This window comes from Simochromis diagramma, unplaced genomic scaffold (genome assembly GCF_900408965.1).
Source record: "Simochromis diagramma unplaced genomic scaffold, fSimDia1.1 OVJJ01000091.1, whole genome shotgun sequence".
Taxonomy (NCBI): Eukaryota; Metazoa; Chordata; class Actinopteri; order Cichliformes; family Cichlidae; genus Simochromis; species Simochromis diagramma.
Genome location: NW_024386901.1, coordinates 113,745 through 140,258, shown reverse-complemented (window position 1 = coordinate 140,258; position 26,514 = coordinate 113,745). Strand labels below are relative to the sequence as shown.

The following is a 26,514-nucleotide window of genomic DNA, read 5'->3' as shown; positions in this document are numbered from 1 at the left end:
CAGTTACTTTGTTGTTTTTTTCCCGTGAGTTTTCAGCTGTAAATAAAGGCTCGCCTTGGTTAAGTCCAGTTTAGTCTCCTCGCCTCTGTCTGCTCTTGGGTCCTCTACTCACTCCACACGGTCTGCCCCGGCAGTCTGTGACAGATAATATTACATCTATGGGATGATTATTGGTAATTTTTTCTCTAATGATTAAATTTTTTTTTGTAAAGAAATTCATGAAGTCATTACTAGTTAACTTTAAAGGGATGGTTGGTGTAATGTTTGCATACCTCAAACATTAATGATGACACCTTCAGTATTTCTCAGTTCCATTCTTTAATTCTCAGGCTTGCAGCGGCAACACAGTCTGCAGCGCTAACTTGTTCATGTAACGTTTTTCGTTCTCTCTTTTCTATATTCTCCTTCCACCATACATTCGACCTTTCAAAATAAAATCTCTATAAATATCACAGTTGGCTCTACAGTACTCAGACTTTTTGTCAGCCTGGCTACAGTGCTGAAGAGAAACCTGGGGTTGTTCTTATTTTCTTCAATCAGTGATGAATAGTAAGATGTTCTGGCTTTGCAGAGGGCTTTCTTATAAAGCAACAAACTATTTCTCCAGGCTAAAGGGTGATCTACTAAATTTGTGACACGCCATTTCCTCTCCAGCTTATGAGTTATCTGCTTTAGGCTACATGTTTGAGAATTATACCACGGAGTCAGATACTTCTGATTTGAGGCCTTAGTTTTCACAGGAGCTACAGTATCCAGAGTCGTACATAGTGAGGCGGTAACATTATTAACAAGATAATTGACCTCTATTGGAGTAGCGTTCAGATAGCTACTCTGCTCTGCTTCGTTTAAACTAACATACTCATCCTGCTGCAACCAGATTTCTGTAAGGCAAAGTAAATCGATTTGTTGATCAATTATTAAGTCATGTACTAACAGAGACTTGGAGGAGAGAGACCTAATATTTAATAATCCACATTTCACTGTTTTACTCTTTGAGTAAGATGTGGATACTAAATTGTACTTTCTTTGTGATTTTTTATGTTTAAGTTGTTTATTTTTTCCTCCAGAAGGTTTGCCAATTATCTATGAAGCCCACATCGTTTCTGGGACACCACTCAGACAGCCAGCAATTTAAGGAGAACATGTGGCTAAACATGTCACTCCTGGTCTGATTGCGGAGGGGACCAGAGAAAACTACACAGTCCGACATTGTTTTGGCAAAGTTACACACAGATTCAATATTGATTTTAGTGACCTCCGATTGGCGTAACCGGGTGTCATTACTGCCGACGTGAATTATGATTTTACTGAATCTACGTTTACCCTTAGCCAGCAGTTTTAAATTTCCTTCAATGTCGCCTGCTCTGGCCCCTGGAAGACAATTGACTATGGTTGCTGGTGTCTCTAGCATCATGTCTGAGAACAGAATCAGCAATTACCTGAATTTGACCCCCGGCGGGAGTGTCGCCAAGTGGGGAAAAATGGTTAGACACATGAATGGGTTGGTGGTGTACCTGGGGCTTCTGTTTAAGACTATGCTTCCTCCTCACCATCACCCAGCCGCCCTCTTTCCCCAGCTGCTTGGGGTCCGCCAGGGAACAGTTACTGGGGCCTACGCTATCTTTTGCTGCACCAGCTACAGGGGCCCGGCTAGCTACGGGTGAATGAAGGGTGCGAAGCCGAGTCTCCAATTCAGTAATCCTGGCCTCCAGAGCTGCAAATATGCTACATTTGTTACAAGTATCATTACTGCTAAAGGAGGCCGAGGAGTAACTAATCATCTGACACAATGAGCAGGAAAGTGCAGGAGGGACAGGTGAAGAGGCCATGCTGCTAGCGAGTTTGCTACAAACTTGTTTGCTACAAGCTAAGATAAGCTAGCGAAACGGTAAAGACAAAGTGAGTGAATACTTTGGCTATGAATTAGAGTGAGTACACAGAAAGTGTGCTTCAGATCAAGCACGTGAAGATTATACTATGAAAAAAGAATGTATCTAAAGGTTTTTAATTAAACTTCTAAGCAGATAAGCTACTGAAAAACACCACTGTGTTTGAGCAGGAACAGGAAGTGAGAAGAGAGCGAACACCAAGTGACAGCACCACCAAAACACATCACACCTATACCAACTCTCTATTCCCACCTACAAATCCTAATTACCCGTGTTTAACTCAGCGGGCGTTATTGCAGATGCCGTGCAGGTGCGTCCACCTTTCCTGCATGGACGCCCCACCACAATACCTTTCAATTTTTCTTATATATTGATATTCTGTTTTTTTTAGAATCCTGAAATGTAAATGTGCCTGTCATTTTCTGTTGTTTAAATGTGCTATAGGCTTGTTAGAAAAAAATAAAATTCTCTTATAAAGTGAGACACACAGAGTAGCGAGTTCCAACACATTTAATTTACTTGTAAGGAAGCAAAAGCATACACGGTAAACATCTGCTCACCGTGGCAGTATATTAATACTGCCACAATATATTAATGAACCTATGTATATTCATGTAACCTCAGTAAAAGAGCAGTGTTACGGGGGAGCGGACGAGAGCGACTGGGTCAAGTGAAGGAACGGCGCTTGTCGTGGTTCTCTCCCTCATGCATGAGTAGCATAAAAAACTTTGCCTACTTGGTATTCAATGCTTTTGCTGTGTAGTTAAATTGTCTCGTTCCAGCGGTGGGCCTGTGCTAGACAGACCCAACAGAAGTCACGCTACTGGAGGAATTCAGTCAGCACAAGACAATGATTGTGTTGTTCTGAGAAATGTATTTTCATGTAAAACACTTGAATATTTCAAAACAAAAACAAAACAGGAAAACTAGAAGTTAGGGCTATGGAACAGGAAACCAGAAGTTACAGGGGAACATGGAGCACAGGAAAACCCCACATGTATGAGGGTATGATGCAACAACAAGCAGGGAATGGCAAAGGACTAAAACACACAAGGTGGTAATCAGGAAATGGGAGAAAGAAGGGAAACACAGGATGACTTAGACAGGTGATGTGGGACCAGGGAGAGCAGAAAGACACAGACTAGACAATAAACAGAGGGAGCACAGAAACCAAAACCTAAGAACTAGCAAATCTTAACAGGAATTAAACCAAAACATATAACACTCACAGAAAACTGTGAACACACCCATTGCGTGTGTGAGTCCATCTTACAATGGAGAAACTATTGCCATAAAACTTGAATATAAATCAAAACCCACACTCTCTTTTGCACAGGAAAACTAAAAAAACATTTGAAAGTTTGACCACAGAAAAAAGATTTTGAATCTTGAGAGACTCCTTTCATCCAGAACGCGTTCAGGTCCTGGGTTAGGAAATGGGCAGAAAGCATTTCTGCAAACCCCTCACATTCTGGACACAAAATCTTTAAACTGCAGCCTTCAGGCAGGTGCTACAGAGCGCTGTTTACAAAAACCGGATGCTACAGAGAGAGTTTCTTCCCCCTAGGCTGTCACACTGATGAACATAATCAAATAACCCACTGTTTTATAGTTCTGGTCATATGCAAATTGCATTATTTATTTTTGCATTTAGTTTGTATAAGAATTTCTGTCCTTGGGCTAATGATACAGGACAAACAAAAGAAGACTTTTGAACAGTTTTTGCACAAAGGACATCACCAACATGAATACTGCTATGAAGTCACCTAATCAATGATTTGAGAACAACATTTATTGTATGTTGAAAGCATATGTTGGCACCTTGAAACTGCTGTATGAGAGACAACTGTTCTTATTGACTTTATTCATTTTTATTTTTTACTCTTCTATTGTATTACTTTTAATTTTATACTTATAAGGAGAGATAGCATTTCCATCCTGAATGTTCACATTGAACAGAATGGAAGGAATAATTGTACATTCCCAAAGCATCAATTACAAAAAGGCAGAACAATGAGGTTTCAGAACTCTCCCTCCCTTGAGGATGAAGCAAAATAATAAAAACCTGCCACAGACTTGTATGAATAACTGTATGAATCTTGGTAATGAATGCTCTCCAAGATATATTTTAAGTTCAGAGACCTTTATGAAAAGCAGAAAAACGCCTGTTGCATGTTGGCATAATTCTAAAAGTTTTCTATTCAATAGTTGTTATGCAATTTGTTTTATGAGCAAATGTTTTGTCTTTGAAAACAATAATGGATAAAGAGTTAAATGTTACCTTTCTAACTCTGGACTGGTACACGGAAATTAACAAGTACAGATATATTTTATTTTTTACTATGTTTACATTATATATTCTAATAATCTGCACTAATTCTACTATTGTGTATTTAATTTTTACTCATAAAAACCTCCATGAGCCTATGTACATTTTCATTGCAGCCTTGCTACTTAACTCTGTTCTTTACAGCACAACTATGTACCCAAAACTTCTGATTGACGTTTTATCTGAAAAACAAGTCACAACATACAGTGGGGCAAAAAAGTATTTAGTCAGCCACTGATTGTGCAAGTTCCCCCACCTAAAATGATGACAGAGGTCAGTAATTTGCACCAGAGGTACACTTCAACTGTGAGAGACAAAATGTGAAAAAAAAATCCATGAATCCACATGGTAGGATTTGTAAAGAATTTATTCGTAAATCAGGGTGGAAAATAAGTATTTGGTCAATAACAAAAATACAACTCAATACTTTGTAACATAACCTTTGTTGGCAATAACAGAGGTCAAACGTTTACTATAGGTCTTTGCCAGGTTTGCACACACAGTAGCTGGTATTTTGGCCCATTCCTCCATGCAGATCTTCTCGAGAGCAGTGATGTTTTGGGGCTGTCGCCGAGCAACACGGACTTTCTATGGGGTTGAGGTCTGGAGACTGGCTAGGCCACTCCAGGACTTTCAAATGCTTCTTACACTGTAAAAAGAATAACCCTATTCAAATTAAAAAAAATGATGTCCAATTGTCACATCCAAAATATTTGACTTCATAGAATCCAAATTGAGTCACTTGATATGACCTGATACTTTTATGTTGATATAAACAATATTACTAGACTTGACTGAAACTTTAAATTTTGCATTGATCCAAATTGATTTTTTTTTACATAGAACCATATTTTAATTATTGAACCAAGCTAATATATTGAAATTCAACCAACCTAATGTATTCACATCGAACCAAATTAACATGAACTAATATGTTTGTGTTGAAGCCAGGTAATTGATTTACATATATTCAAACTATATTTTTTACATTTCATTTTATTTCAGTTCAAAAATGCTCTGCATTTCCTATAAAAAACAAGACAGTTGGCCAACCAATTATTTCAAAATCATTTATTGTTCCAAACCATTTTAACTATAATCAATATACAGATATACAGATATAATATACAGATTTAGTGCTACAGCAGAAATGATTAGAGAAATGTTTGTTTTATAAAACCTGCAATCTTTTGAAAACCAGTATAAAACCTGCAATCTTTTTAGAACTGGTATAAAACCTGCAACCTGTCTAAAACTGGCATAAAACCATTATAAAAACTCATTTTAAACCAATTTGCAAGTACTCAAAAATGTTTATATGTGCACTGTGCCTGTACAATGTAAAAAAAAAAAATCTACACATGTATCAATGAAATCAACTTAAATCTCCCTTTCAAATGGGTGTTCTTATAATTTTTGAATGTAGAATACCACTGCAGGCCAACCAAGCAAAATAACCAAGCACACATGCACATGCATGTGCACATATGCACACATGCATGCAAACACACTACTGTGCAGTGTTAAGTTTACAATTAAGTTTGCGAATCTTAGAGGTCATCTTGTTAAAGTCAAGCTCCATCATAATCTTTTGAAGAGCCTCAAAGGTGAACCTGAATCCTCGTGGATATTCCATATTAAGAGCATAACAGAGTCCAAAGACCATTGCCACTCCAGCTGCCACAGAAGGCAACTCATTCAGGACTTCCACACCATCAATGATTATCCCGATGTCTCGAGGCTGATGTAGGAGGCTTGAGTTGTCCCTGAAGACGAAGAGTGCCATGGTGGTACTCTGCAGCTCTTCCTCAGCTTCATCTTTCTGGGATATCTTGAGGTAAAATATGGAACAAAATGTACAAGTGAAGAACTGAAGTCTGGCACACCTGATAAATCTTTGACCATAATAAACTACTATTTTGATAGTTGTTTGGTCACAGACTATTAGAACAATTATTTGACTAATCACATTGTGAATTGCATAATCATTAAATTAAATCAATGGTGGAACATTTTCATAAATGTTCCACAAAGCCCAAGAAAAAAAAAGAAAACAATACAGAACCCTAAGATATTAACTTGATGAGTTGATTAATCGTTGCTGTCTTACATTAATCACTGCATTTAATAGCAGAGTTGTCAAATTTACATCAAGAGACTGCATCTCATGTAGAGACAGAACAGATATGGACATACCATGTATTCTTTTATCAAGTCCTCAACACATCAGCAAGGTGAATGAGAGGATAATGAGGGAGGGTCTAGATTATTATGAAATGTTTAAAAAGGATGTGCAGTGTAAATGCAAAATGATACCTGTTCAGATTAAATGAAAATGTATGCTTCAGCCATGGAATGGATGGAGCGATCTGTGGTTCTGAAAGCATACAGAAAAAAAAGAATAATGTTACTTCTCTATAAAACACATAACATAGAAAAACCAAGAAATACGTAACATGACATACACATCCTTATAAAAAGCTAGTACTATAATTTGATTTAGGTTTACCAAACAGTCTACAGACCAGCCATTAGCGACTAAGTTTGGCATAGGGTCAATTTTTTGCTGTTAAAATTAAAATTTCTTAAGAAAATGTACATTTTTCCGAGCCGCGCCTGAAAGTCAATTGAAGGAATTAGTCTTATGTCATTGATCTTATATGCTGGCGTGTTATTTCTGTCTCTAAATCATGCACATTAATAATTATCTTTTGCACTCGGTGTACACACACATAACACACAGATATTTATATGAAGAGAGACAGAGACAAACGTGCGCACACAAACACAAGCTTGTGTCTAGAAACCGCGAGCTCACCAGAAAAATTCAAACGAAGCGGAGCACGGAGTTATACTAATAAGTTATACTATGTTATACTATGAATGTTATGAACTATGAACTTATGCTAGCTAGCTGTATCCACCACCGATGCATCGTGGTAATGCTAGCTAGTTAGTATACAGGTAAAAAACGGCTTTTTGCCTAACTTGCATTCCCGACTGTGATGGTCGGTTGCTGGTAACCAGTTCTAACGTCGCGCCGGATAGCTAGCTAGCTTGTAGCTAGCAGCTACAATCATGCAAAAATTGGGGGTGGCTGTCGACCCAGCTTAAATGGGGTTATTTTCTGCAATTTTGGCAATACAAATTATAAAAGCTTTTGTAACACACTTGGCTTTACTTACGTTTATTTTCAGATGAAATTAATCAAAGATGTGACACGATGTTTCCAGCAGCCATGCAGAATAAAAATGGGTCCCGGTCTATTTCTGGTGGGCGTGTTCAAGTGCAAATCACTTTGACTCAAATTAAAGATATCATCTGTTCAACATGAAAAGAAATATATGTTTTGAGAGAAATCAAAAACTTTGCGTGGTGTCCTTTGTACAGATATTTAGTTTCATCCAAATCAAAAGTGGTATTTTAAAATGCAAAAAGAAAGGGTTTCACAATCAAATCAATGATTTTATTCTGTTTTGAATGGCACTTATTAGATTGAATGAATGACTCATTGTTAGACTTTTTTCAGTGTACGGAGCCACTCCTTTGTTGCCTGGGCGGTGTGTTTTGGATCATTGTCATGTTGGAAGACCCAGCCTCGTTTCATCTTCAAAGTTCTCACTGATGGAAGGAGGTTTTGGCTCAAAATCTCACGATACATGGCCCCATTCATTCTGTCCTTAACACGGATCAGTCGTCCTGTCCCCTTGGCAGAAAAACAGCCCCATAGCATGATGTTTCCACCCCCATGCTTCACAGTAGGTATGGTGTTCTTGGGATGCAACTCAGTATTCTTCTTCCTCCAAACACGACGAGTTGAGTTTATACCAAAAGGCTTCCCAGATTTTTCTGCCGTTTTTCCCTGGCTTACTGGGTATATATTGCCGGAAGGGGCATTTTCCTCAAAAAGTGGACAAGACGTTCATCCACTGTCACTGGCCCTGGGATGAAGATCAGTGGAAGAAGCTGCACCCATCTCTCCCAGACATCCCTGATGGGAGCAAGCTTGTCAGACCTCGGTCTGGTCTCTCTGTTGTCAAATCTGAGGACTCTTGAATCAAAATGATATCAAATGTGTGAAGTGACATCGTTGCCCAGAAAATGTTTCTGCCTGTCGATGCATCCGATAGACGATCAGTGGCATCATTGCAGCATCTGTACACTCCAGCAAGAAGAACACCAATGAAAGCATCCAGGTATTCCTCATCATGTCGCCATGGACTTTTTTTTCCTTCAAGGTTTATCATAGTAATGATGATTCTTTCTAGTGACAATGGCATAAATATCTCAAAACATCTCTTGATGTCACTGAATTTGGTCACAGCAAACCTTGTGATTCCAGGGGTCATTTTGATGACATTTGCAGCAGCTGCCCTGCCATGTACATCATGAGGTACTGAGCTCCAAAAGATCTTACCATTTTTGGACTTGAATCTTTCAGCAGGAGTAGCTTCAGCACCAGCGACCTCCACCTCTGATCAGATGTGTCTGTGTCTTCTGGATGATAGTCCACATTGCCTTCCTCCTTAGAAACCTGCCCATCTGAATCGCTATGCTGCTCGGTGTCTTCTCCTTCATTTTCACCAAAAATATGATCCTGAACTTGGCTCACTGTGAATCTTCTTCTCATTTTTTGTATGCTGCAAATTGTAAATGTGCACTCTGGAAGTCAAATGGCCACTCAAATAGTGAATTCACCTCACATGCCCGTGTTTATTTTGTTTTGTTTTTGTGCAGGTATACTGCAAAAAACATGCAAAATAAGAATCCCCTAAAGCTCATATGATTAGGAGAGGCGCTTGCTGTAAGTGTTTTAACTGACAGTGCACTTATGATTTCAGTTTTGGCTTTAATTATTGCTTTATACTCATAATATTATACCTGGGTCGAAACCGACCCTAACAACACAAAGGTCATAATTTCAACTAGGGCATTTTATAATTTAGTGAAAATATATTTTTTTGTTTTATTTTGTAGAAATAGAGGTTCCTGACAAAGTCAAAAAGCCTTGATACAATAAACAAATGTATGTGATTTTTTTATGCATTTGAAATTTAAAATGGGTCGGTGCCGACCCTAACACGAGAGGAGGGTTAAGTCGGGCTTTACCCTCTTTACAAGAAAAACAAGATAGCTACCACAGAGGTAACTTGCAAACATATTGCTGCATTAGTGCTTCCCAACATTACTCACTACCCTGCCTTCTTGTTGACAGATATCCGGCAAATGGAAAGATAGTCAGCAATAAGATTCTTGGACAATAAGATTCTTGGAAAATGCTGGATGGTGAACTGGTAAGGCTGGAGCACTAGGCGCCAGCACAGTATCCTTGCATTTTGATGTGGCTTGGAGTGCATCCATACCAGGGGTCTGTGATCCGTCTGAAGCGTAAATTCTCTTCCAAGGAGGTAATATTTCAAAGAGTCAGTAGGCCATTTAATTGCCAGTCCTTCTTTTTCTACTGCAGAGTACCTTTTTCTCCCTGTCAAACAGCTTCTTACTTAAGAAAAGTGCAAGTTTTTTTTAAACCAGCTACTCTCTGATCCAGGGCTTTGCAAAACAGGTGCTTCAGAAAACTCTCTTTAAAGATTGGAAGGCATGTTCACAGCCATTATTCCACATCACTTTAGAGGTGTTTTTTCTCATTAATTCTATAAGAGGGGCTGCCAAGGTTGAGAGATGGAGAATAAAACTTGGATACCATCCAACCAAGCCTGTCACGGCTGCGGAGCAGACGTGTGATGAGTGAGAGACAAGATCCAGAGGCAGGCACTGGCTTGGAAGTGAGCGAACTTTTATTAACACACTGGTGGCACAAACAGAAACACGGCGAACAGAAACAAAACCTAAAAGTGACTTAGACTGGGAGTGACTAACAAAACGAACCTGAAAGGATGACTCTGGGAGAAACGCAGGGAAGAAACACAGACGGACTAGCAACAAACATGAGTGAACACCCACTATAAATACACAGAAGGCAACGAGGAAACTACACACAGGAGGGAGGCACAGCTGATTGTGATCGACAAGACGAGACAGGGGAAACGCAAACTGAACACACTGGCATAAGAGACAGACTTTCACAATAAAACAGGAAACTCAAAACACACGTGAAGACACAGACTCAGAGACACGAGCTTTACACAGAGACCTGACTATACTAGAGGGGATACACAGGTGGGGATGACAAAGAACAAAGGGAGCACAGAATTAACACCGGGAGGTTGAATAACAAAACCTAAAAATCAGAACTCAGGAAGTACCACGAAACTAGGGAGCTAGAAACACTGGGACAGAAACCCAAAACACAAACAGTCACAAACCATGATGAAATCAAAAGTAAAAGTAAAAAACAAAAACACTGGGTCACCGACCCAGGACCATAACAAAGCCCAGAAATGACCTCACTTGCTTCTTGTTTTCTCAGTCTGGGGATTGTTTGTATAGCTTTTATGTTTTTTAATTTGCAGCTTTATTTGTCCATGGCCAACAATGTATCCTAGATCTTTCACTTCTTCTTGTGCCCAGGCACACTTGCTGTCATATGCTGTGGGAGTGTCTGGCCGGGTGTGGTCCAGGTTCCTGTTGTCCGTCCCCTGGGGTGAAGTTGGCCAGCTCATCACCTGCTTCCAATTTCCGGGGCTCCATCTAGAGGATTTTTAAGCCAGCACTGCCTGCCACTCCTCGCCAGTTCGTCCTGCTACCACCCATGGTAAACTTGGCCTCTTCTGTGCTCGGACTCTGTTTCCATCCCGTTCTCCAGTCTGCCTAGAACCCTAGGACCACACACTCATCTTCTCCTCAGCCTGCCCTCCAGCCCGTACTTCAACTTCCCTGGACACCTTGGAACCTGGACCAGCTTCCCCACACTCTCAACTATCCCTGGGACGCTCCCACGGCAACCCCTTCCCCGCCTAATAGCCGGTGTTTTCAAGTAAGCACAAGACTCTCCACTAGTACCACTCACCTCTGCCCTTTAATTGTTTCCCATTCAGTAAAACCCTTCTCCTGTGTTTGCAGAAGTTCCCGCCCGTGTTCTTCTTGTGTTCTACGTCCCTTTCTCCGCCCTCGGGCCTCCCTCAGTTCCTGCGAATGATTTCTGTTAGACCCAGTCTTGTTTAAGTTCCTTTTCCTTTCAATAAACTGTACATACCGCGAGCAATTGAGTCTGCTCTTGAGTCCACTGCATCCTTGTTTGTGACACTTGCTCACATTCAAACCAGCCTTCTGGATCTTTACCATCACAACCTTTAGATGCTGCAGGTTTTCCTCCCAAGATTCACTGTAAATCGCCACATCATCCAGATAGGCAGCTGGAAACTTGGAACAACCATTAAGGGTAATGTCCATCAACCTTCGAAAAGTTGCAGGTGCCCCCCCCCCCCCCAGTGAAGACCAAAATGCAAAACGGTGTACTGAAAAAACCTATTCATGGAATCTGAAAATCTGTGTATTCTTTACAGGATAAAGACACTTGCTAGTAACCCTTACACTAATCTAAGATGATGTATTTAGTAGGGGTGCAACAATACTCGTATCGATATTGAACCGTTCGATACAGTGCTTTCGGTTCGGTATGCATATGTATCGAACAATACAAATTTTTAAATTTATTTTATCAACTTTTCTTCTGACGATGCTGTCTGTGTTGAGTGCTCAGTGGATCTGCGCTCGACAGTGCAGCCTAGGCGGAGTAGTCGAACGCAGATTCACTGACCGCAGGGAAAGCTAGCGAGACAGAAGTTAAGCTCACGTTGCAACATGGCAAATTGAAGCTCCCCTACCCTAATTCAGATCTGGCGTTTGGAACTATTTTGGTTTTAATGTGACGTATGCTGCTTTTTTGCAAATTTGCACTATAATATTTATTTTTGTTTTTCCCACAGTATATAAAAATTGGTGTATTTCAAAAATAAAACTATGAAGACACTCAAAATAAATTTCCTGTGGTGGAAAACTATTTTGTGCAACTTTTTTGTATTTTCAGTTTTGAGGGATAAGCCTCTTAAATTTCTCTAACTAGAAATATATGTTAAAAAAACAAAAACGATTTTTCAATTTTTTTGTAGTTTATTGCACTTTTTTTGCAATTTATGTAATTACTATGCACTTAATGCATACATATTATTAAAATCTGGGTTATAATGGTTGTATTGATGTATAGCAACTTGAAATGCTCCCAAAAATGGCACTACAGCATGTAAAAATATAATATAAGCTCTGGCGGACTTGGTTCTATGGTAGGTCTTAAAGGGTTAAACTAGTTTTTTAATTAATCAGCAAGGCAGAACAAAATCAGAGGCTGCATCAAGACACGGGGCCTAAACCCCAATTCAACCAGACCCAGAACTGATCTGGAATTAAAACAGGACTACAACAGTTCAAAATCAGGACTACTTTAGGACTTAACCAAGACATAACCAGAGTCAATACTACATGATAGGAGCACTGAAAAACATCATAGACCTGCACTACACTGAAAACACCTCTTTATTGTGGTAACAGGAGACTGTATCTTAGAGGCTTGAGTTTTGTGAACCTATCAATGACCTTTTCAGGGTCAATATTATTCAAATATTCCTTTTCAATAGATAATATGGCCAAATCATTCAGCTTCTCTTGTCCCACGGTTCTCCTTAGCCATGTGTGGAGACAACACAAGGCACTAAAAGAGCGCTCACAGCTGCAGCTACTGACAGGAATGGCTAGTGCAATTCTAAAGATGACCTTCAGAATTGGGAACATGTCATCATCAAGCAAGTGGAAGGCAGTTGTAATGTTGTGAATGTCCTCTTTTTCCATTTTTCTTTTCATGAAGTTTTTTGCCATGACAAGCTCTTCAGGCTTTATCGTCACATGGTAGTGTGCCACAATGGGTTTTAAGGCATCTTCGGAAAGTAATGTTGAGGAAGATGGATTGCATGCCTGAATACCCTCCATTATTTTCTGTCCTGCCCCTAAAAATCTGTCTGCTAGCTCCTGCAACATTCGGTCCAAACAAGGAAAGAACATCTCACACCTAAGCTCTGCTGAGCTTGTGAGATTTGGATGTTGCACCACAGCTGGATTCGAGCACAAATCCTTCGAGTCTTTTCTGTTTGTGCCTTGCTCCCTGAGGAATCTCAATGTTGCAGCTTCTACAAATGTCCATGGCCTTCTCAAATATTTCCTCAGCAGCAGCTCTCTCTCTCTCTTTATTCGGACATTTAACTAATTCAAAAGATATTTCGATATTTACTTATCTAAAACAAAACAAGTTTACTCTAAATTGATGTTTAACAGTAAAAAAATTTTTTTTTTTTACCCTAAAGTGTATGTAAAAATCTGGTTTCAACTGTGAATATACTGCTGTGTATTGAAATTTCTCTTGTTTTGCACAGAAATATACTGAACAACATACAAAGCATAATATATAAAATAAAATTTACCTGATCTTTGTCTTTGAGAGAAGCCCCTTATGGCCATCGTTGTGTACATCAGTACATAAGTGATTCATATCATAAGCTATGCCCTCTCTGTTTTTGGTTAATCCACGACTGTGGAAACCCAAACAAAACACTCATTAAGAGGCTCTAATGTCTGGGTCTCAATCTCGCAACCCATGTCACCTCTACTTGCAGCCTGCTTAATGACGTGAAGAAATATTTTTAAAAATTATTGTTCAAAAAATTATTTAATATGAAGGCAATAGGCAGAGTGTTAGAGGCATAATGTAACCCTGGAGAGTTACTAAGGGTTTTAGTGTGTTATGAGTGATGTTAGTATTTTGAGATCACTGTTAAGTTTTGTTAAGTTAAATTATTTTGTTGAGAATTAATAAAATAGAAGATGTTTATAATGTCCTGATGGTCCTTGAAGTATACAGGGGGAAGTACCGCCTCCTGCCGTTCACTGCGTAGCAGCTACGGATATCAGGAAAAAGGGAGAGGAAGAAAAAGTCAGTTTTTTCCCAAGTGGAAAGCGTGGTTGCTTTTATTCAGTCGGATGTACGGTGGAAATAACTAGCTGGAAATTGTTATTAACCGGAAAGGAGTTTTGTTACTGCTCAGATTCTTCTGGGTGAGGTAATTTGTTGTGAACAAGAGTTTAAGCCACTAACGATGACATGCTAGTGGCTATCGCGGCTATTGCTATTAGCCATGTGGCTGTACATGTATAATTGTATGGATTAAACTTTATGTTAGGGTTTGTTAGCGTCCTATGACGCTGCAAGTAAAGATTGTAGGTTATATATATGCTGTAGATGTTGATATGTTCCTATATCAATCCTTAGTTGTGTTCATTGTGAGGTGAATACAGTTTAAAGAAAATGGGGTTATGTTTCCTTGTAGTTGTGCTACAACGGTGCACCATCGCCATTTTGAAGCTCCAGGAGAGCCCATTTTGTTGGTTACTTTCGTAAGAAGTTACCATTGTCCATGTTTTGGAATATTCTGTCGTTCTTTCTGTATACTGGAAAGGTAAAATGCAAATTTGTTATTATGTATGAACGAAACATAAGAAAGAATATATGTATAAATGACTAATTATAGATTTTTGAATGTTATTCTGACTGTGTTATACAGGTCAGGTTTTTTTGGGGGGAGTACAGTTCGATGATGATCCAGTCCAAAGATGGTGAGCCACCCCCCAGGATCCTTGAGATGATTGTTTTCAATTCAATTCAATTCAATTCAATTTTATTTATATAGCGCCAAATCACAACAAAAGTCGCCTCAAGGCGCTTCATAGATACAGAGAAAAACCCAACAATAATATGACCCCCTATGAGCAAGCACTTTGGCGACAGTGGGAAGGAAAAACTCCCTTTTAACAGGAAGAAACCTCCGGCAGAACCAGGCTCAGGGAGGGGCGGCCATCTGCTGCGACCGGTTGGGGTGAGAGATGGAAGACAGAATAAAAGACATGCTGTGGAAGAGAGACAGAGGTTAATAACAGATATGATTCAATGCAGAGAGGTCTATTAATACATAGTGAGTGAGAAAGGTGACTGGAAAGAGAGAAGAGAACTAAATTCTTTGGATGAGCCGTGAACTGTATAAATTCTACTTAAGTGGTAGGACAGATTTGCACCTCATTCCTCCTTTGCACATCCTGCAAGGATAATCCGAATTGCTGGACTCACACTTAAGGGTGTCGGCTGACACGAGAGAGAGACTAATCCACCGGGGGGGGGGGGTGTTTTGTTTATTATTTTCCATGACTTGGGCCCAATTTTTCCTTTCATGTACTGCTATTGTTTTCATTGTATGTGAGAATCTTTAATTGTGAATACAAATTGATCAAACCAAGTTCTCTGAGCATTTCATTAGTCCTCCACTTTGCTCCAGTAGTCGAATCTGTATCCCAAGTGTTGAAAGGGGTGTTACAATAACCCTAAAGAATGTAGCCTCATGGGCAGTGTAGCCCAGTTGTAAGTAAGCTATTAAGACTCACCTGTACACTGTGTTGGTGTTTTCCTCCAAAACAATAAGTTCCATTGGAGCAGCCTTCCAACGCGTATTAGCCAGAGGTCCCTTTACTATGGTTCGGAGCTGCAGACCTGTTTTATATATATATAAATCACAGCAATAGTACATTCAAGTAGTTGTAAACAGCTTGATAATATATTAAGTAATCCAAAGTATTCAGAATACATTTCTCTCGTTGAGTAACGTAATGGAATACGTTACAAAATACTTTTCGGGGTATGTATTCTGTAATGTGTAGTGGAATACATTTTAGACTTTTTATACATAGACATTTTATACCTTCCCAAAACTGGTTATTGACCACACAGAGACTTTCAGAGTTGCGGAGACTTTTTTTTTTTTTTTTACTCGAACAGCTGGTCGCAACAGTGTGACTAGGATTTTTCGTGTAGTGGCACCATTGAGAAAATAGGTCGCATTTGCCACCAAATTCGTCACACTCTAAAGCCCTTGTAATGATACTGGATTTCCAAGGAGGGGTATTACAAGGGAGATAGATGAATAGTCTCCTGCTAGCTTGTTGGCTGAACACACTAAAATGTAGTTTTCTGTCTTCGCTCCAAAACAGCACTCTCGTCAGTGCCTCCAATAGACAATTCCTTTTTTCCAAGGTAAGGGACATCTGAACAGAGACAACAGTCCAAATAAATTCACGTTCCCTTTTGCTGTACTCTTGAATATAAGACATTGAGACTGTATACTGCGTGTGGTGCAATGATCTGGAGTCGAATTTTGAACTGCCTTTATTCTGGGTTATGAGCCCAACAGCAGTCAGATGCATAATCAGCAATTTCTCCCAGGTGTGGAAGAGCACAGTGGGAAGCAAGCTCAACTATAATCAGATCATACACACAGACAGAAATGGGAGAATCGACCGAGAGGACCATGGCAATCTTTGAACTGAACATTAAAATGTAACAAATTTTATGACAGGGGATTTCTAAAAATCACCCCCGCAGTTCTTCAGCTGAGACACCTGAGTTAGAAAACACAAACACTGCAGTTGTCTTTTACTCGCGAGGACGGTCACAGAGCGCTCTTCCTGATAGGAGGCACTCACGGACTCGCACTGTATCACCGTCTGCGTTCTTTATTTATACAAGCTTGTGTCTGTGTGGGTGTGTGTGTGTACAAAGATAACAGAGTTATTCTAGGAACTCAGAGCTGAGGTTCCCCTTTTCTAAGTCTGTATGTTCTTATAAAAGAGGAAGCTGTTAGTTGTTTATCACACAAGAGTTCATGTCAAAAGTCACGTAGACATTTGCTTAGTGATCAATAAAAGAACACATTTCATGAAGCTGATCACACTATATACAATTTTCCTCTGACAGGAATCAAGGGCACAGTTTATATTTATTGTTAAACATTTAAATCTTTAAATCTTTTTCTATACTTCAGGATAGTTACCTACCCACACTAAAATATCCTATATACCATGGCCATAAAGAGGTCAAGATGGGGATTGTACTTGTTCGGAATGATAAGTGCTTTTAGAAAGAAGTGGGATGCATCCTCTACATATCAAATGCTGTAAATCAGTACCATTCACAGAGAGTTGGGGAATGGCTGCAATTACAGCATTGTAAGATGCCTGTAGACTGAAAAAGTCACTTGGATGAGTGACAAAATGTTTCTCCCACTGAAAACGCTACGTCCAGATGAACAGAATCAACCTTTTGGCGTGTTCTGTTTCATGGCGACTCATCATGCCAAAAGGGTATACCATTAAATGAAAACACAATTTTCACACTGAAGCATGTTATGGAAATTGAATTAACTAAGTCTGCAGACACGATGAGCAGTAGCCAACACTTTTTAATTCCCAACAACTTGAGATAGAAGACATTCAGCATGACACTGATACACAGTCTCTCTCCAGATCTCAGCACAGCCCTTGCTTACCCATACGGAAAAGAAATAGTAAAAACTTATATGTGATTACTCATGAAAGTGGCCACTTTCATGAGTAAATCATATAAGGCTTACATGATTTACTCATGAAAGTGGCCACTTTCGCATTACTTTCATACATTGTTTTAGTAAGTATCCAAAACATACAAGTTTCATTATATAATTTTTCAAGGGATCTTATATCTGTTTTCACACTTATATGCTTTTCATACAAGTTTCACACAAGACAGATACAAACTTTATAAGATTTATATATATCATTTCCATATGGGTAAATACACTAAAAAAAGAACAAAAGCATTCCACAGCTGTTGTTTACACCATTGAGCATCTCCAAGAGAAATAATTTACAACCCCTTATCTCCTCTTACAGGGTCACCTAAAGGTGGCTTCCTGCATCCCCCAATTCCTGAGATAAGATCACCAGGCTCCACCATCTATTAAACTGTATGTGCAATAAAGTGTGAAACAGATTTATATGCTAGGAAGTGTCTTGAATAAATCACAGAGTGTTGCTGTTGAACTTCATATACTGTCAGGGTCCTGGGTCATTTGACCCAGCATTCTTAGTTTTCCTGTGTTCCTGTGTCATGTTAAGTTCATTTGTTATTCTATGGGTCCTAAGTTGTTCAGGTTGATTTATTGGATTTCCCCTTGTGTCTTTATCCCCATTGTTTCCCTCTGTGTGACCGTGTATTTAGTGATGTGAGTTATTGTGCTTTGCTCCCACTCCTTGTGTTCTGCATTTTCCTCTTTCCATCATGTTCTCTCTCTCTCTCTCTCTGTCTCTCTGTGTGTTATGTTTAAGGTCCATGTCTTGGTGTCAGCATTTTCAGTTTAGTTTCCTTCCCACGCTGTCATGTGTAATTGTCCTCAGCTGTGTTCCCTGTGTACTTTACACTTCCCTCATTACCTTTCGTGTACTTACGTCAGAGTTCTGTGTCGCGTCGTCCCTCATGCTGTGTGTTCCCTTGTGTTCCTCTCTGTGAAGTTTAGTTTATATTTTCCCAGTCTAGTTTAGTTCATCATTAGTTGTATAATTTTTCCTGAGCCTAAAATAAACAGCCTTTTCAGTTCCCATTTTTGCCTCTGTGAAGTCTGTGTTTGAGTCCTCATCTCCTGTTTGCACACAGCGCTTCTTGACATATACACTGTAAATTGAACCCTACAGGACACCACAGTTTAAGTTTCTTGTTTGCGCAGGTGACATCTTTGGACAGTGTTTACTGTGATTGCTTTGCAAGGCAAGCACCGTCAGTGGCATCGCACATGGGTTTTGTTTAAAAATTAGTATTGTACTTTGTAAGGTGGTGATTGTCCAAACTATGTATACATTGCATTTGTTGAGGTGTTCATGTACTGTCCGATGAGAGTGTGAGGAGTTTGTTTATGTTTCATTTGGAAATATCTGCTGTAATTTTGGGCTACAGTTCAATTTACTGACAGAGCACTCATTCAGGCAAAGCTATGCAAGGTGAAGAATTCAATGGGCATAAGTACAGTTCACAGAGAGTTGGGGAATAGCTGCAATCACAGCATTGTAAGATGGCAAAAATGTATCCTTAGGCCCCCTGCTCGATTCAGAGATGCTCTTTCCCCTTTCACGTAAATGGCCTCCTTGACTCCCCGCTCAAACCAGCGTTCGTCTCTGTCCGGCATGTGTACATCCTCATCATTGAAAGAGTGCCCACTGGCCTGTAGGTGTAAACAGACCAAGTGCGTAGATTTGGTTTTGCCATTGGTGGGGATGGATGATTCAACCCCCGAAACCTGCCCTGTTTTTTTTTCTTCTTTTTGTCTTTGCTTCTTGATAAAAAACAAAAGAAGGAGAAATATACTTGCCTACATATGCTATTCTACATGCTTTTAAACCATTTAAAATTACAATTCATAGTTTTATATGTGAATTATGTAATGTTAAATTACTATTAAACAAATGACTGACTAAGTATTTTAGACTTTAGTTTACTTCATAAACTAAATCAGGTATCATACAAAAATAAATCAGGTATCATACAAAAATAAAAATAGCTTCAAATACAGTCATGACAATAAAAGAATATGACTTAGGGACTTAACAACATTACTTCAGGTATAGTGCACCAACATCTCTTATACATTAGCACTAAGGGAACACTGAATGACCTGGTGGTTTTTGTCCATAAAACTACCGTAATTGTCGGGCTATAAGCCGCTACTTTTTGCACAAGCTTTGAACCCTGCGGCTTTTAGTCAGGTGCGGCTTTTCTATGGATTGTCCATGATTTTTGTCATATCGTAAGACGATTTCTTTTGTTTGTTCCGCTGTTGTACGGCACTACGTTGTCTGGCGGAAGGGCATGTGATCAGACACACAATATCGGGGTTCAAGAGTCGTATGTTGGTCACATGTCCATCCGCCAGGCAACATAGTGCCGTACAAGTAGCGCGAAAAACAAACTTCAAAGTAGCGCTACGCGTTCAAGCGAAAAGCAAGTTATGCTCAACTCCACCGGTGGAATCTGACAGCGTGGAAAAGTGTGAAAACATCCATGATCACCAATGGATTTTGAAGGGCTGGACTGCTGCATGATGGAGAGGAGGACACCGCCACGGCCCTTCTGAGGGTGTTCGACTCTGACACTGACAACGAGGATTTGGTTGGTTTTGAAAGTGACAACGAAGGAAAGAAGCTGAGAGTGGATGACGAAGCCACCCTGAGCCTGTTCGTTTCCGACACTGGAGGAGAGGACTTTGGTGGTTTCAGTGCGCAGGAAGAAGAGAAAGATGATGGTGAGTGACTGACTTTTCTTCTTGTTAAAGCCGTGTCGCTGCACCTGAGCCTAAAAGGTAGTCCGAATCTATTTTTCTGGTGTGCTGTAGGTTATTGTTATGTACTACATTTGTTACTCATTTATGAAGCACAGTACATGTTTCGTACTTGTAATTAGCGGTACTTGTACATATACCTAAAAAGTTATGCAAATATGTACCCATAACTTGTTTTTCAAAATATTAATAAAATGGGTGTGTCTCCAAACAGCCATCTCTTTCCTGACAATTCCCTTTGTGCATATTCTCTTACATATGATAAGTCAACATTGAAACACCTGCGGCTTTTAGTCAGGTGCGGCTAATGTATGTACAAAACAGGATTTTCCCCTGATTTTAGCTTGTGCGGCTAATATTCAGGTGTGCTTTGTAGTCCGGGAAATACGGTACTCATCTAAGATTACCACAAAGTAAAAGATCTCTCAGCAAAATTATGCAACATTTTAGGCACACTATTGCCCCTATCAAATCAGTGAGCTGGGATTTTTTATTCTAAACATGAACTACTGTTACAGCAACATGACTTGCTGTCATTTTTTTACATGACAAAAACCTGCCATTTGAACATGGGTTTGTAGATTTTTTTTCTATAGCCACTGTACATGCGTTTTATCCTCAGATTAAAATTATTATTATGTGCTTGATGTGCCTCACATATGGCCCTGGCTCTTCCCCTCTGACTGCACTAGGACATATTGCCACCTGATAAAATATATCATTGATTTGTGCCATATAAAAAGTGAGACCTGTCAATTCAGATTCTTTGTCAAATATACACTAATGAATCAATTTACATCAGCAGCCTAACAACTGTCATGATAATAAATACTAGTTCATCTATAGCATCAAAACATCAAACCTCAGGAATTCGCATGATAAGGTGGGGCCAGGTTTCACAATGAGCTCCCCCGAAACTCTGGCTGATTGGGACCCACACCCAGTTTCACACCTTGGCTCAGGCAATTAGAGGATCATCAGGGGGTCCTTTTGTCCCTCTGTGGGGGGATACTCCCACTAGGTTTAAATCTGGGACTCCCCACCATTTGACCTTTGAACTGAAGAAGCTTCTCGGATGAGAGGTGAAACGTCTTCAAGTAACTTAAAGAAGTCCAGACGCTTTTCTTTGCAAGCTCCTTTGACTACGATGACCTGGATGACTGAGAACCTTCACAGACAAACCAATCTACTCACTCTCACAAGCTCCATTCAATCACTCTGGCTCTGCTTATTACTACTCACTGTGTAACTGCTGTAAATTCACAGTAACTGCCATCTCCTTACAAATGTTTATTAGATTAACCACACTTATATAACTACCAACTCTCCAGCCATGTTGATGGATTGCCTATATTGGCTGAAAATATTCATTTCCAGAGAAAAGACACAGGCAGACTATGCTTGCAAGATGTGATGTGACAACACTAACGAAATATTGATGTGTCATATTTGTCCAAGACATGTTTCATTGTTATGGAAAACAAAAATATTAAAATCATGATGACCAATTGGAGTGGTGATTTCTATGACCTGTGTATATAATTTGGTGTTTCTTATTGATATAGGCCAAAAATAAATACATATCATCCTTTCATCCAATTCAAAGGTTTATTTGCATGACGCACAAACAGACAAAATTGAAAGTTACAAATGTATTGTGCATGAAACGATTTCAAATGTGGTGCAGATGTGTGTCACGAGTTAATCTGACTGTAGGCTATGGCACTTGGCCAGAGGTGGCGCTGGTTGACTCGATTCCATTTGAGTGAACACAAAGTAAGCTGCACGCTTTAGTTGTGAAGCAAAAACGCTGAAATCAGAGTAATAACACGTACGAGGGGAACGATAACGAAGACTAGATTCTCCCGATCATTTACTCTCGCTGTCCTGTGAGCTGCATCGGCGGGGTGTTAATTGTTTGCTGTTTTTGCGATTGTGTTGCGCATGACAATATCACCAGGTAAACTCGCGACATTTTTAAACATTTTGTTGTTCAACAGCATCAAGACTGATGGAGTGTGTTTGAGGTAACCTCACAATTGTCACAGATGACACATTTGGCGTTTTTTTTTTGCTGGTTTGTCGGTAGCAGCTCCTGAAACGCAAGTCTACCACACATCTGTTCGAGCAAAGCCAGTTAATCTGCGACGCCAGTTAATCTGGAACACCGGCCGTCTGCTCAGCTGCCCTGTGAGCCCCGGCTCACTTCCACGCCTGCTGCGCCACTGCTGCTTGCCACATGGGTGGCCACCAGGCCAGCTCCGGGGCTTCCAGAGTGGACACTTCCCCGTCGCTGAGACGGGGCATGGGGCGCCGATGGTCCGGGCCGATTCCCTCGCCTGCTTGCGGAGTGGGGAGTAGGTTCGGCCGGATGGCTCCCCGGCCTGAAGCTGGCGATTGGGGTATGTGGCGGGGCGTGTTCTGCGATGCCGCTGCAGGTTTGGTGGTGGTGGCGTGTATGGCTGGCAGCGGGGGAGCTGCAGCCGTTGAATGTACTGTTACAGCAACTGTGTGATTATTGTAAGAATAAATGATGCTGCGAAGCATGAAAATGCCATCGGGTCTGCCGTGGTGGTGATCTTTTTTTCTTTTTTTTTAAATCTTAAGTGCACGCAAACCAGTAAGCAAATTAAAACAAATACTGTTCATAAACTATAATACAAAAATTACAATTAAAATTCTCAACAACAAAAACAACTGGTTAAAATATATATAATATGTAAACAGCTTAACAACCCCCAAAGTGTCTAAGTCATATCACGTGATAGCGCAACACCAAAACATAAGATGTGGGGGAGAGGGAACAAAGTGTGCCTGCTCTTCGCTGACACCGGAGCGGCGAGTCCAGCGACCTGGCTGTTTCGTCTTTGCCGAAAGCACAGCATTGTAAACGAGCAGAACTCAAAGTAAAGAATCGATCTCACCAGGTTATTATCGATCCGATACTAATGCCGACTTGTGTCTGGGTGATGAAGGTACTATCGACATTTGGATCGATCCACCCACCACTAACCCTAAATACTGATCCTATGCATAGATTTACTGTACACATCTTTTAAATGTCCCCCATTACTTTTGAAAGTCTCACGCTATGCTACATCCAGATGAACAGAATCAACCTTTTGGGATTTACTTACCTGGATGACTGAGCAAGCATCAAGACAATTAATGACGATGTTTATCAAATGTAAAGCGTAAATTTGATCTTCTTTTGCTGCTGGTTCAGTGAATTTTGGATGGAGAGTGACAAAACCCACAGCATCAGATTTTTTCAGATGTTGGCTTTCAGCCCCGATGGCATGTCTGTGTACGTGCCGTCCAGTGAACGATCTGCACTTTGTGATACATTTTTGTGCAAAATCAGTTTACCTGACCTCGTCTCCATCTCCATTTGCACTGGAAAATATGTTCTGAGGATTATACGTATTTAGTAAGAATAAGTATAAATATACTAGCTTCTGACGTAATCAAAGAGAATAGCTCCTTGTCGAAATAAGGTAGAAAAAGAGTAAACTCAAGTCATTGTTAAACCGGACTCAAACAATATATTCTTCCTAGACTACTGAAAGTTCAGTGTTGAAATAAAACATGAAGTATGGGAAACAATTCAGTTCACACTGAACAGAAAGGACATATTAACTGTGCATTCCTAAAGCCTTAATTGGGACCAAGATGGCGGCGCGTGAACAACGCGAGGCTCAATGTCTCTCCAGAATCTGCTATTTAGCGGTTTTTTATCTACTTTTAACTGGATTATTCATCCAGAATTGCTGTGCGTTGCTAACCTACAACAGACAAGAGCTTCTGGACATCTGGACTCATAACTCCAACAGTTTTATCGCCGATCTCCGACTCATCCCAGAGATCTCCAGAACACTGGAGGCTGCCCACTCTCCCCGCCCGGGCGGAAGTGCACGCAGACGGCGCCGAGAACGTAAACAAAGGTGAGGTAGGCACGTAGGGCTACGGGCTAAGCTAAAGCTAACATGACACCGGTTGCCTTTACCCAGTATTTTCCTTGCCAATGTCCGTTCTCTGGCAAATAAAGTGGATGAGATACGGCTCTCTATCACTAACAACAGATGGATTATGGACTCAAATGTCATGTTTTTCACCGAAACATGGTTGAACAACAGTTGCCCGGACAATGCTATCAAGTTAGCAGGACGCTACACACACCGAGCCGACAGGCTAGCAGATGACTCCGGCAAGACCAGAGGTGGAGGTTTGTGCATTTATATTAACAACGCTTGGTGCATGAACTCCACTACTACTGAGAGTCACTGCTCACCTAATTTTTAATGGTCAAATGCAGACCTTATTATCTCCCCAGAGAACTCACTTCTATCATACTCACTGCAGTGTATATCCCCCCTAACGCTAATGCTAGGTTGGCCATGAAAGAACTTTCTGCAGCCATTAACAAACACCAGAATAAACACCCCGAGGCTGCTTTTATTGTTGCTGGCGACTTCAACCACACCAACTTAAAGACAGTCCTCCCCAGATTCCACCAACATGTCTCCTGCCACACCAGAGGAGACAAGACTTTAGACCATGTTTATTCCAACTTGGCTGGAGCATACAAAGCAACACCCCTCCCCCACATTGGACAATCGGACCATTTCTCCCTGTTCCTCACACCTCGGTATTCACCACTCATCCAACGTGTGAAACCTGCTGTGAGGACAATTAAAGTGTGGCCAGAGGGGACAGACGCAGTTCTCCAGGACAGATTTAAAAACACAGACTGGAATATGTTCACCCACACAGACCTGGACCAGTATGCCTCATCTATACTGGATTACCTCTCCAAAACCACAGACAGTGTCACCACCCAGAAACGGATCACCATGTACCCCAACCAGAAGTCTTGGATGAACCGGGATGTTTGTCTCCTCCTGAAGGCCCGCAACACCGCCTTTAGGTCAGGAGATGCACACGCCTACAGTACAGCCAGGGCTAATCTAAAGAAGGGCATCAAAAAAGCCAAACACCATTACAAAAAGAAGGTAGAAGAACACTTCTCCAACTCCAACCCCCGACGCATGTGGCAAGGACTCCAGACCATTACAGACTACAAGACCACCAAACCCTCCCCCGCATCCTCTGATGTCTCCTTCCTCAACGAGCTCAACAACTTTTATGCTCGTTTTGAGCGAGGGAACCCCACAATCACAACCAAAGCAGACATGACGCCAGACCACCAACCTCTGACTGTCTCCCCCACCGATGTAAGTGCGGTGCTGAGCAGGATCAATGTCCACAAGGCTGCAGGTCCTGATGGTATCCCCGGGCATGTTCTCAGAGCGTGTTCTGGGGAGCTTGCAGGAGTGCTCACAGACATATTCAACCTGTCCTTGGCACACGCTGTGGTACCGGCCTGCTTCAAATCCACCTCCATCGTCCTGATACCCAAAAACTCCAACCCATCTAGCCTCAATGACTACCGCCCAGTAGCACTCACCCCCATCATCACTAAGTGCTTAGAGCAGCTGGTCCTAGCACACTTCAAATCCTGTCTCCCCCCCACCCTGGACCCCCACCAATTAGCATACCACCAGAACAGGAGCACAGAGGATGCAGTCTCCATCCCACTGCACTCTGTCCTCTCACACCTGGACAATAGCAACACCTATGCCAGAATGCTGTTTATAGACTTCAGTTCAGCATTCAATACAATCCACCCCTCACAACTCATCAGGGCATCAGTTCCCTCATGTGCAAATGGTTACTGGACTTCCTGACCAACCGCCCCCAACATGTCCGGCTGGATAACCACTGCTCATCTACAATCACAATGAACACCGGTGTACCACAAGGCTGTGTGATGAGCCCTTTCCTCTACTCCCTCTTCACCCACGACTGCAGACCTGCCGATGGTTCTAACACCATCATTAAGTTTGCAGATGACACCACGGTGATTGGCCTCATCAGTGACAACGATGAGGCCGCCTACAGGGAGGAGGTAGATTGTCTGGCTGAGTGGTGCGACACAAACAACCTGCTGCTTAACACCGAGAAGACCAAGGAGCTCATCGTGGACTACAGGAGGAATGCTGACCCACATCCACCCATCTACATTAAGGGGACGGCTGTGGAGCGT

General features: G+C 40.9%; 1 long non-coding RNA gene across 1 annotated transcript; it reads right to left on the bottom strand.

Moving 5' to 3' along the window:
- Positions 1–5,345: 5,345 nt before the first annotated feature.
- On the bottom strand, positions 5,346–7,721 carry LOC120735459. The gene is made up of 3 exons (XR_005696257.1): positions 7,404–7,721; positions 6,535–6,595; positions 5,346–6,049 (listed from the first exon to the last, which is right to left on the bottom strand). It is a non-coding gene; the product is annotated as an uncharacterized LOC120735459 (long non-coding RNA).
- Between the last annotated feature and the right edge of the window lie 18,793 nt (positions 7,722–26,514).